General features: G+C 59.7%; 1 pseudogene; it reads right to left on the reverse strand.

Moving 5' to 3' along the window:
* Positions 1–6,257: 6,257 nt before the first annotated feature.
* Positions 6,258–9,006, reverse strand: LOC115640567 (annotated as a pseudogene).
* Between the last annotated feature and the right edge of the window lie 349 nt (positions 9,007–9,355).

Raw genomic sequence — 9,355 nt, forward strand, 5'->3', positions numbered from 1 at the left:
CGTGCCGTGCGGTCATACCAGACCTTTTGCCTCCTCTGGGCTCGGGCCAGATTCTCCCTGGCCAGGCCCATGAGCTCGGCCAGTCTTTCCCGGAAGGTCAGGACATACTCCACCACTGACTCTCCCTCGGGAGAGGCCTTCCCCTCCCATTCGTCCCTCATCAGGTCTAGGGGCCCCCTCACCCGCCTTCCATACAACAGTTTGAAAGGTGAAAACCCGTTAGATTCCTGGGGCACCTCCCTGTACGCGAACAGCAGGTGAGGTAAGTACTTGTCCCAGTCCTGCGGGTGCTGGTTCATAAATGTTTTTAGCATCATCTTCAGCGTCCCGTTGAACCTTTCTACCAGCCCGTTGGACTGGGAGTGATACGCTGAGGCCCAGTTGTGCTGGACCCCACATTTCTGCCATAAGGACCGGAGCAGGGCCGACATGAAGTTGGACCCCTGGTCCGTTAAGACCTCCTTGGGGAACCCGACCCGGCTGAAAATTGTCAGCAGCGCATCTGCCACTGTGTCGGCTTCGATAGAGGACAAGGCCACCGCCTCGGGGTAGCGAGTGGCAAAATCCACCACCACCAGGATGTATTTCTTCCCTGACCGGGTCATCTTGCTGAGGGGTCCCACTATGTCCATGGCCACCTTCTGGAAAGGTTCTTCTATGATGGATAAAGGCCTCAAAGCCGCTTTCCCCTTGTCCCGGGCCTTCCCCACCCTTTGGCAGGGGTCACAGGATTGACAGTACTGTCGGACATGGGTAAAGACCCCAGGCCAGTAAAAGTTCTGTAGCAGCCTCTGCCTGGTGCATCGGATTCCCTGGTGCCCGGCGAGAGGGATGTCATGGGCCAGGTACAGCAGTTTGTGACGAAACTTCTGGGGAACCACCAGCTGCCTCCTGATCCCCCATGACTCTACTTCCCCTGGGGGAGCCCATTCTCAGTACAGGAACCCCTTCTCCCACAGGAACCTCTCCTTGCAACCTCTCCTCATGGTCTGTACCGCACTAAGGTCAGCCCGGTCCCGGTGCTTCCGCAAGGAGGGATCTTTTTGCAACTCGGCCTGGAACTCAGCAGCTGGGACAGGGATGGGGACCGGCTCTCTCTTGCTGGCTGGGTCTGAGGCTGCAGCCTCTCTGCATCGTGCCCCTGGGCGTTCCCCTGCTCCCTGGGTTAGGGTCCTGCACCTCGGGTCGAGTACCTTCCCCGTTGTCGGGGTGCAGTGCCCTTTGCCGACTCTTATTACAAGTCACGACCAGGGCACTCTGGGTGTTACTAGGCCAGTCCTCGAGGTCCCCTCCCATTAACACGTCAGTGGGCAAATATCGGTGTACCCCCACATCCTTGGGGCCCTCCTTGGCCCCCCATTTCAGGTGTACCCTTGCCACGGGCACCTTGAATGGGGTCCCGCCCACGCCCATCAGGGTCAGGTAGGTGTCAGGCACCATCTGATCTGAGGCCACTACCTCGGTCCGGGCCAGCGTCACTTCTGCGCCCGTGTCCCAGTACCCAGTGACCTTCCTCCCATCTACCTCCAGGGAAACAATGCACTCCTTCCGGAGGGGCAACCCCGCGCCCACCCGGTAAACCAAAAACCCAGAGCCTGGAGCATCCACAGGTGGTATGTTGCCAGCCCCCCTTTCCTGGGAATGTAGCCCCTCCTCCAATTGGGTTTTTACCCAGTCCACCCTCTGCGGGTTGGGTCTGCTTGGTCTGTCTCTGAGCTTGGGGCGCTGGGCCCGTATGTGACCTCGTTGGCCACAGCGATAGCAGCCCATGTCTCGTGGGTCCCCTTGAGTGGGTCGGAGGGACCTGCCGCTGGATGTTCCCCTTTTGGGGGGTTCTCCATAGGACCCCGCTGGGAGGTCCCATGATGACTCTCTCTCTGCATTGAGGCAGGCCTGCTCCTTCGAGACTCCTCCCTGCCATCCCCTGCCCGACTGTCCCACAAATTGGTCGGCCAGCTGGCCTGCGTGCTGTGGGTTCTCCGGCTTCTGGTCCATCAACCACTGCCTCAAGTCGGACGGGCACTGCTCGTACAGGTGCTCCAGTATGAATAGGTCAAGCAGGTCCTCTTTAGTTTTGGCCCCAGCTGTCCACTTGCGGGCATACCCCTGCACCCGGTTGACCAGTTGTAGGTATGTGACCTCACGGGTTTTACGCTGGCTCCGGAACTTTTTCCGGTACATCTCAGGAGTCAGCCCAAACTCACGGAGCAGGGCCTGTTTGAACAGTTCGTAGTCCCCTGCCTCTGCCCCTTTCAGTCGGCTGTACACCTCCACGGATGTGGAGTCCAGTAAGGGGGTGAGAACTGCGATCCTGTCTGCAGGGTCAACCCTGTGCAGCTCGCAGGCATTCTCAAAGGCCGTCAGGAAGGTATCTATGTCCTCCCCCTCCTTACGCCGGGGCAGCAAGTGCTTATCAAAGCTCTTTGTAGGCTTGGGTCCCCCCTCACTCACCGCAGCTGGGGCCCCACTGCTCGCCAGCCGGGCCAGCTCCAGCTCATGTTTACGCTGTTTCTCCTTCTCCTCCCGCTCATGTTCACGCTGTTTCACCTTCTCCTCCAGCTTTTGCCTCTTTAACTCGAGCTTCTCCCTTTCATATTCCAGCCGCGTCCGCTCCACGGATGCCAAGCGTTGCCGGGAGGATCCCCTGCTGGGGGATGGGCTTCGCCGGGTGGATCCCCTGCTGGCCAGGGGTGTCACGGTGCCCTCGGTATACACTGGGCTCCTCCCCGCCCTTCCCCTAAGCCTAGGAAGGGGGGGTCTCGGGAAGCCCTCGTCCGCCGGCGGACCACTCCCAGCGGGGACAGACACTGGTGCCTGTGCTGCATCTGCCCAGCTGCTTCCCTCAGAGACAGGGCTCCGTTCATTCATGCGGTCTCCCTGCTCCAGCTGGGCAATCAGCTGGTCCTTGCTGAGCCTCCCTGGGTGCAGCCCCCTCTGCTTGCACAGCTCCAGCAGGCCACACTTGCGCCGCTTGGCATACATCTTCCTGCTGGGCACTTACAGGCCGGGGTGCTCGCCGCTCCCCACGGTTTTCAGGGGGACCCCTAGTGCACCAGCCCTTCTTGAGGTCACCACCTCTCTGCCAGGGTTGAGCTGCAGACTCCTCCGCCCCTGGGACCGCTCGCTGCAATCCCCCGGGGGAACCTGTTACTGCAAAGTCCTTCTCACTGGGCACACACTCCCAGGGGTTAACCACCCCTTCGTTTTACTGCTGCCCAGTCACTTACTGCAGGAAGCGCCGTCCACGGGGTGCAGTATGTCCCGCCGCTGCCACCAGTTGTCACGGAGTGTGGGGGAGTCCAGCCCTGCACCCCTCTTCCGGGGACCCACAGTGACTTTCAGCCAGCCAGTAAAACAGAAGGTTTATTGGACAACAGGAACACAGGTTACAGCAGGGCTTCCAGGCAGAGTCAGGACCCCTCCACCGAGTCCTTCTGGGCTTTCAGGGTGCTTGGATTCTAGCTAGGATCCCCTGAATTCCGCCCATCCAGCCCCAAGCCCAAACTCAAACTGCTTCCCTCCTGCCACTCCCTTCCTTTGTCCCCTTCCGGGCAAAGGTGTTGACCTTTCCCCTCCCTTACCTAGCTCAGGTTACAGGCCCTGGCATCGTCCATCCCCTAAAGTCCTCCCCTGCTCTCCCACTCCCCACACAGACAATCCCTACTGCATCACAGAGGGGATATCGGCTGCCCAGCTGGAAAGCTCAGGGTCTCTGGACTGGAGAGAGGGAGCAGGAGAGATGTAGCTGTGCTGTGCTGTGCTGTGCTGTGCCGAGGGAGGCCAGGCCTGAGGCCCTGAGAGTTTCCTGTGCTGGGTTCAGACACTCAATAAACCCTCCTGTGTTATGCTGGCTGAGAGTCACTCCAGGCTAGATATCAGGGGGGCATTATTCCCTCTGGGGGTGGAGGCCCTGGGGGTCCAGAGCGAGTGGACTCCCTGAGGGGCCCACGGCGCGAGACAGACGTGCTAAGGCTCAGAGAGGTGCAGTTCCAGGAGTCAGAGAGGCTTAACCCCCAAGAGAGAGTGCACCCGCGGGAAGGGCTGTCATATTGAAGGGGGTTCCCCCCAGGGCCATACGGGGCCAAGACAGCACAAGTCCTGAGAATCCCTGACAGGGCCTCAGCAACCGTGACCCAGGGGGGTGGGGAACAGCACTGGGGAAGTGGGCGTGAGCTACTCAGGGGCATCTAGATACAAGGACCAGCAGTGCCCCAGGAGTCCCCCAATACACCTCAAATGAAACCTCCCTCCCACCATGGGCCCTGGCCCAAGGGATGCAAACGGCTTTAGCAGCACCTGCTCAACTTGGGGTTTGCAATGGAGCAAACACCTGCCATTTCCCACCTAGAGCAGGATAGAACCCAGGAGCCCTGACTCCCACCCCCTGTCCCCCTTAACCACTAGACCACACCCCTCCCAGAGCCAGGGATAGAACCCAGGTGTCCTGGTTCCCAGCCTCCTGCTCTAACCCACCTGATCCTGTTCTCCCATCATCCCCCATTCCATTTTGATCTGGTCCCACCTCCACATGCAGACACTAAAGGGTAAGCAGCTGGCAATCTCTGTGGCACACAGGGCTGCTGCCCCATTTACTCAGCTAATTCCAGCTGGTATCCTCCTTCTTGAGTGGGGAGGAGCCTCTAGCCCAGGCCCAGCCCATTTCCGAGCATCTATAAGAGGAGGTGTGGCAGGGGTACAGGTGGCTGTAAGCACTAAACCCCATCCCTTCCCAGAGCTGGAGATAGAACCCAGGAGTCCTGCCACCCACCCTGTTCTAACCACTAGGCCCCACTCCCCTCCCAGAGCCAGGCAAGAGCCCTGCTGTGTGCGATAGTCTCCTGTAGTAAGGACATGTGCTGCTGCCATGGGAGGCCATCGGATGATGCTGTGGGGGCGGATGGGGGCGGTGCAGCCCAGGTGGCCACACCACCTCCTGCCTCGGGCCGTGGACTCGGGACAAGGACAGGCAGGGTAGGGAAGATGCTCCTCCACCCTGACAGCCAATATTGACCTGGCAGAGAAGTCAGCCAGCCATTGGCCAAGCAGGGGAGAGTGCATTTCCCTCCAGTCACGCCGCATGGGCAAACAGGAGGAATCCAGCCTGGGCCAGGTGCAGAGACAGGCGGCCGGAGGCCTAGGGAGCTGGGATGGGTGAGGACTGGCAACAGGAACGTAGAGCCATTGGCCAGGCAGGGACGAACCATCTGGGGTTTGCTCAGAAAACTGCTGGCAAGACCCTGCCCACATGGGGATGCTCCTCTCTACAGCCCCCCGGCTCCCTCAGCTCCAGCACCTTCACAGGGCTCCTCCTCCGGCAGCGGCTGGAGTAGCAGCAGGGCCTCCAGGGTGCCCCCCCAACATCCCGCCTCCCCCCAGCATTCAAGCAGTAGTATTTATGATATGAACTATGGACAGGTCATGGGCCATAATTTTTTGTTTCTTCCCCACCCTGTAACCCCCATATTCCTCATTTTTATATAATTGTGATATTGCATATAAAGCAGGCTGGGTGAGGCACCAGGGGAAAGGGCATGATCTGCTGAAAGTCATTTCTCTATCCATAGACGTGTATCATTGATGCATGTGAAGTTATGAGAATTGTGTCATATGATATGACAGCATCCTGGCCCCTGGGGATATTGCTGGGATCTACCTGGGAACTGGGTCATCAGCTATCACAACTTTTGGACTGGGGACGGGGGGCCTGGGCGGGAGAGAGAGAGAGAGTGTGAGTGGGCGTGTGTGTGCGTGTGTGTATTCCTACTGCTCCCTGCTGGATGGGATCATGTTCTGTTCATGGCAAACCCAGAGAAGTTAGATACAAAAACCAAATCCTCTTGCTGGAAGGTTGCCACATCACCTGATTTTATTTCTCCCAATCCAGAGCCCTCACGCACAGGAACCCAAACCCGAGAGAGACAGAGCAGGCTGCTCCCTGCACAGAGGCCCATCTCCTGCATCATGCTCCAGGCTGGCTCCGTGCAGACTTTCACACTGCCCTGCACAGCCCCCTGCCTGCAAGCAGGGCCAGGAAAACCCTGCAATGGACAGATTTTAAATACACCTTAGCTGAGCCCTGCCGTGTGCGCGTCCTCACTGACCTCTCCTGGACACATGCCCCAGCCCAGCTCTGCCTATTGCTGATGCTGTAGTGAGGCTGCCCCAGGGGGCATCTCCCTGGGCACAGTAAGAGCAGCAGCACGTGGATGGCACAGGGCTGGTGTATTGCAGGTACAGATGTGGCGGGCGTCAGGCCATCAGTCCCAGGGGAAGGTCATGCTCAGACCCTGCATCCGCTCCTGGTAAACGGTGTCGAATCGCTGGCTCTGTGCCTCCGAGAGATGGTTCTTCCAGTCACCACAGATCCCTGCAGGCCACAGGGGATATCGTCTAGGATGCTCCTCACTCCCTACCCACAGCCCCTGCCCCCACAAGCTCTGCTGGTGCCCCTCACTCCCAGCCCACAACCCCTGCCCCCCAGCCCTGCCCCTGAAAGCTCTGCTGGTGACCCTCACTCCCAACCCACAGCCCCTGCCCCCCCAATCCTGCCCCCACAGCTCTGCTGGTGCACCTCAGTCCCAGCTCGCAGCCCGCTGCAAGCCCAGGCCTGGACTCACCTTTCCTCAGGAGCTCCCCCTTCTAGTGGTCCATGTACTCGTCTGGCAGCTGGGAGAAGTTGGACATTTTGTTCCCTTCATGCTCTGGAAGGAGGCGTTCTCCACCACCGCGGCCACTTGCTCTTCACTCAGCTCCTTCCCCAGGAAGTGGCAGATTCTCCGCACGCTGCCCTGCAGATCCTGGGGGAGACACCCGCTGCCATGAAGAGGGTGATTCTAGGGTGACAATTTTATGGTCCACCTGTGCCTCAGTTCCCTCCCCCCGCAGGGTCCTACTCCCCGCTGGGAGCTGAGGAAGAGACCCTCAAGGGCAGAGGGCCTTGGCCATGAGCCACGTTGGCCACCTGAGGTCAGGTCTTGTTCCAGGCCAGGGGCAGAGGAATGCAAAGGCCAGGAGGAGCCAACAGCCAGGACATGGACGCCGAGGCCTGGGGAGCTGGGGCTGCCAACACCCTAGAACAGCACCTGGCTGGAAGCGTGGGGCAGGGTTACGTGTGGGGATTCCTCAGGGGCGGGGTTCATGTGGGGTGGCTCGGGGGGTGGCTACATGTGGGGTGGTTGTGGGGGCTACGTTTGGTGTCATCAGGGGGTGGGGTTATGTGTGGGCGTGACCCCAGGGCTGGAGTTATCTGGGTGTGGCCCAAGGGGATGGTTTCCCTACCTGCTGCAGCTCCTCGTACGTGATAGAGAAGAAGTTCTCGTTGCCTTTCAGCCCCATCCAGCCGGTGACGTGGTCGAACCAGGAGCCATACAGCACTGTGCAGGGGAGAGCGGCACGGTGACTCCAGAGCCGGCTCTCCACCCACTCTTCAATTTATAATTAAAGTGGTGCCGGGGCTCAAGCAATTTTTTTATGTTCATAACTGATGCAGCCAGACCAGAGGTGCCAGGGCTCTGAACTGCCAAGCCTGGAGGTGCAAAGCCCCTGAACTGCCAAGCCCAGAGGTGCTGGGGCCCTGAACTGCCAAGCCTGGAGGTGCCAGGGCCCTGGCACAACTTAAGCACTACCTCCACCTAAGTTTCCTCCATGGTGCGCGGCCGGATGGCCATGCAGCAGCTTCTTACCCCACTCAGCAGCCTATTAAGCCCTGGGTAAAGAGCAGCTCAGAGCTGGCTGGAGATGCACAAACTGGATCCCATCAATCAATGGCTGGGAGCCCAGGTATCAGGCGAGCGGAGGTTGCCTGCGTATCCCTAGCTGCAGCATGGCCCCCGAGGGCCCCAGGGTGCTGCTCACCATTCCCGCTCAGGAAGTCCTCGAGGAAGGAGTCCAGTGAGCCAGGGTCCCTGAAGTAACGCAGCAGCTTGGAGAAGTGGTACAGGGAGACCAGGACGTCCTTGGGGCAGCGCAGGGTGTAGATGATCTGGGGGCAGGGGAGGGGAGTCACTAACAATCCGGGGAGGGAGATGCCAAGTGAACCCAGCAATTAGCCACCCAACCCGGGCCGTCACCTCCCCACCCTCTGCATGGAGAAGGAATTGCCGCACCCTGCTGCCTGTTCTTTCACACGCCCAAATTACTGTAACTCACACCCAGCAGCAGCCCTGGATTCACCCCCCTCCTGACGCACAGCCCTGTCGGTGCCTCTCAATCCTGACTTGCAGCCCCTGCTCTCCCGCCTCTCACCTTGGCCTTGGAGCGCTGCAGGGACTTGGGGAAGAGATGGACGGGGAGGTGGGAGCAGAGCAGCCGGGGTGGGGGATATTTCAGGGCAGCCTCCAGCCCCGACCGGCTCTCCACCCAGGGCGCCCGGTCCCAGTTCAGCACACTGCGCACCCAGCCGGGGTCCCCATCAGAACGGATCAGACTCAGAATCTCCAGCATCCAGCTAGTGCCTAGGGATGAAAGAGTTAATGGGCCCGAAACAACCCCTCAACCTGTTAGGTCCCTCTCTCCCTCCCAGAGCCGGTGAGAGAACCCAGGAGTCCTGGCCCCTAGTCCCCATCAGTTGAGGTGCATTGACAGCACTAAAATCAGAAGCTCTCACTGTGCTGTGCCAGCAGTCTCCTGCCCTGCCGGTGGCTCTGGAGAAAGCCGGTGGTTAGAGTGTGTCTGCAGAGAGTCAGCCCAGCACCAGGTGGGCGAGTTGGGCCACAGGGAGCAGCCTGCTTTGTCTCACTCTGGGTGCGGGGAGGGGTGCTTGGAGTCTGGCGTCTAGGAAATCAGGTCATGTGACAGGTTTGGTGTTTCCATCTAATGTCCGTATGTGTGTCAGGACCCCCCTACACACACACACCCCTGCTCTCCCCTACCTGACTTGGGGTAGGTGATGTTGAAGACGTCGTCATCCTGCACCTGGAATTCATTCTCCACGTAGCTCAGATTCTCGGGGGAAAAATCCAGGCATGGGAACAGCACTCCCTTGTGAGTGAAGTATTCACACGCCATGGCAGGCCTGGCACAGAGACAGACCTCCCGGCGTCAGTCTTGGTCCCTATGCGCTACTAGGGGAGCTGTGCTGCAGGGAGCGCTGTGCCGGTCCTCTCTCCTGAAAGTCAGGGGTCTCCAGCACCTCAGCCTGGCAATGGGAGGCTCAGCTCTGCAGGTAGCAGGCTGAGGCTATGACTTGGCTCTCCCAGCCCAGAGCCAGCTGCACCTTGGCACCAGCTGAGCTGATTCCTTGGCATGCTTCCAGAACAACTCAAGGGCCTGTGCTGGTGTCTGCAGCTGGGAGAACAGTCCCGTGCCTGGGGTGAGAGCCCTCTGTGAGGGTGTGTAACAGGTCCAGACCCTCTGC

This window comes from Gopherus evgoodei, unplaced genomic scaffold (assembly GCF_007399415.2).
Source record: "Gopherus evgoodei ecotype Sinaloan lineage unplaced genomic scaffold, rGopEvg1_v1.p scaffold_31_arrow_ctg1, whole genome shotgun sequence".
In the NCBI taxonomy this organism is placed as follows: Eukaryota; Metazoa; Chordata; order Testudines; family Testudinidae; genus Gopherus; species Gopherus evgoodei.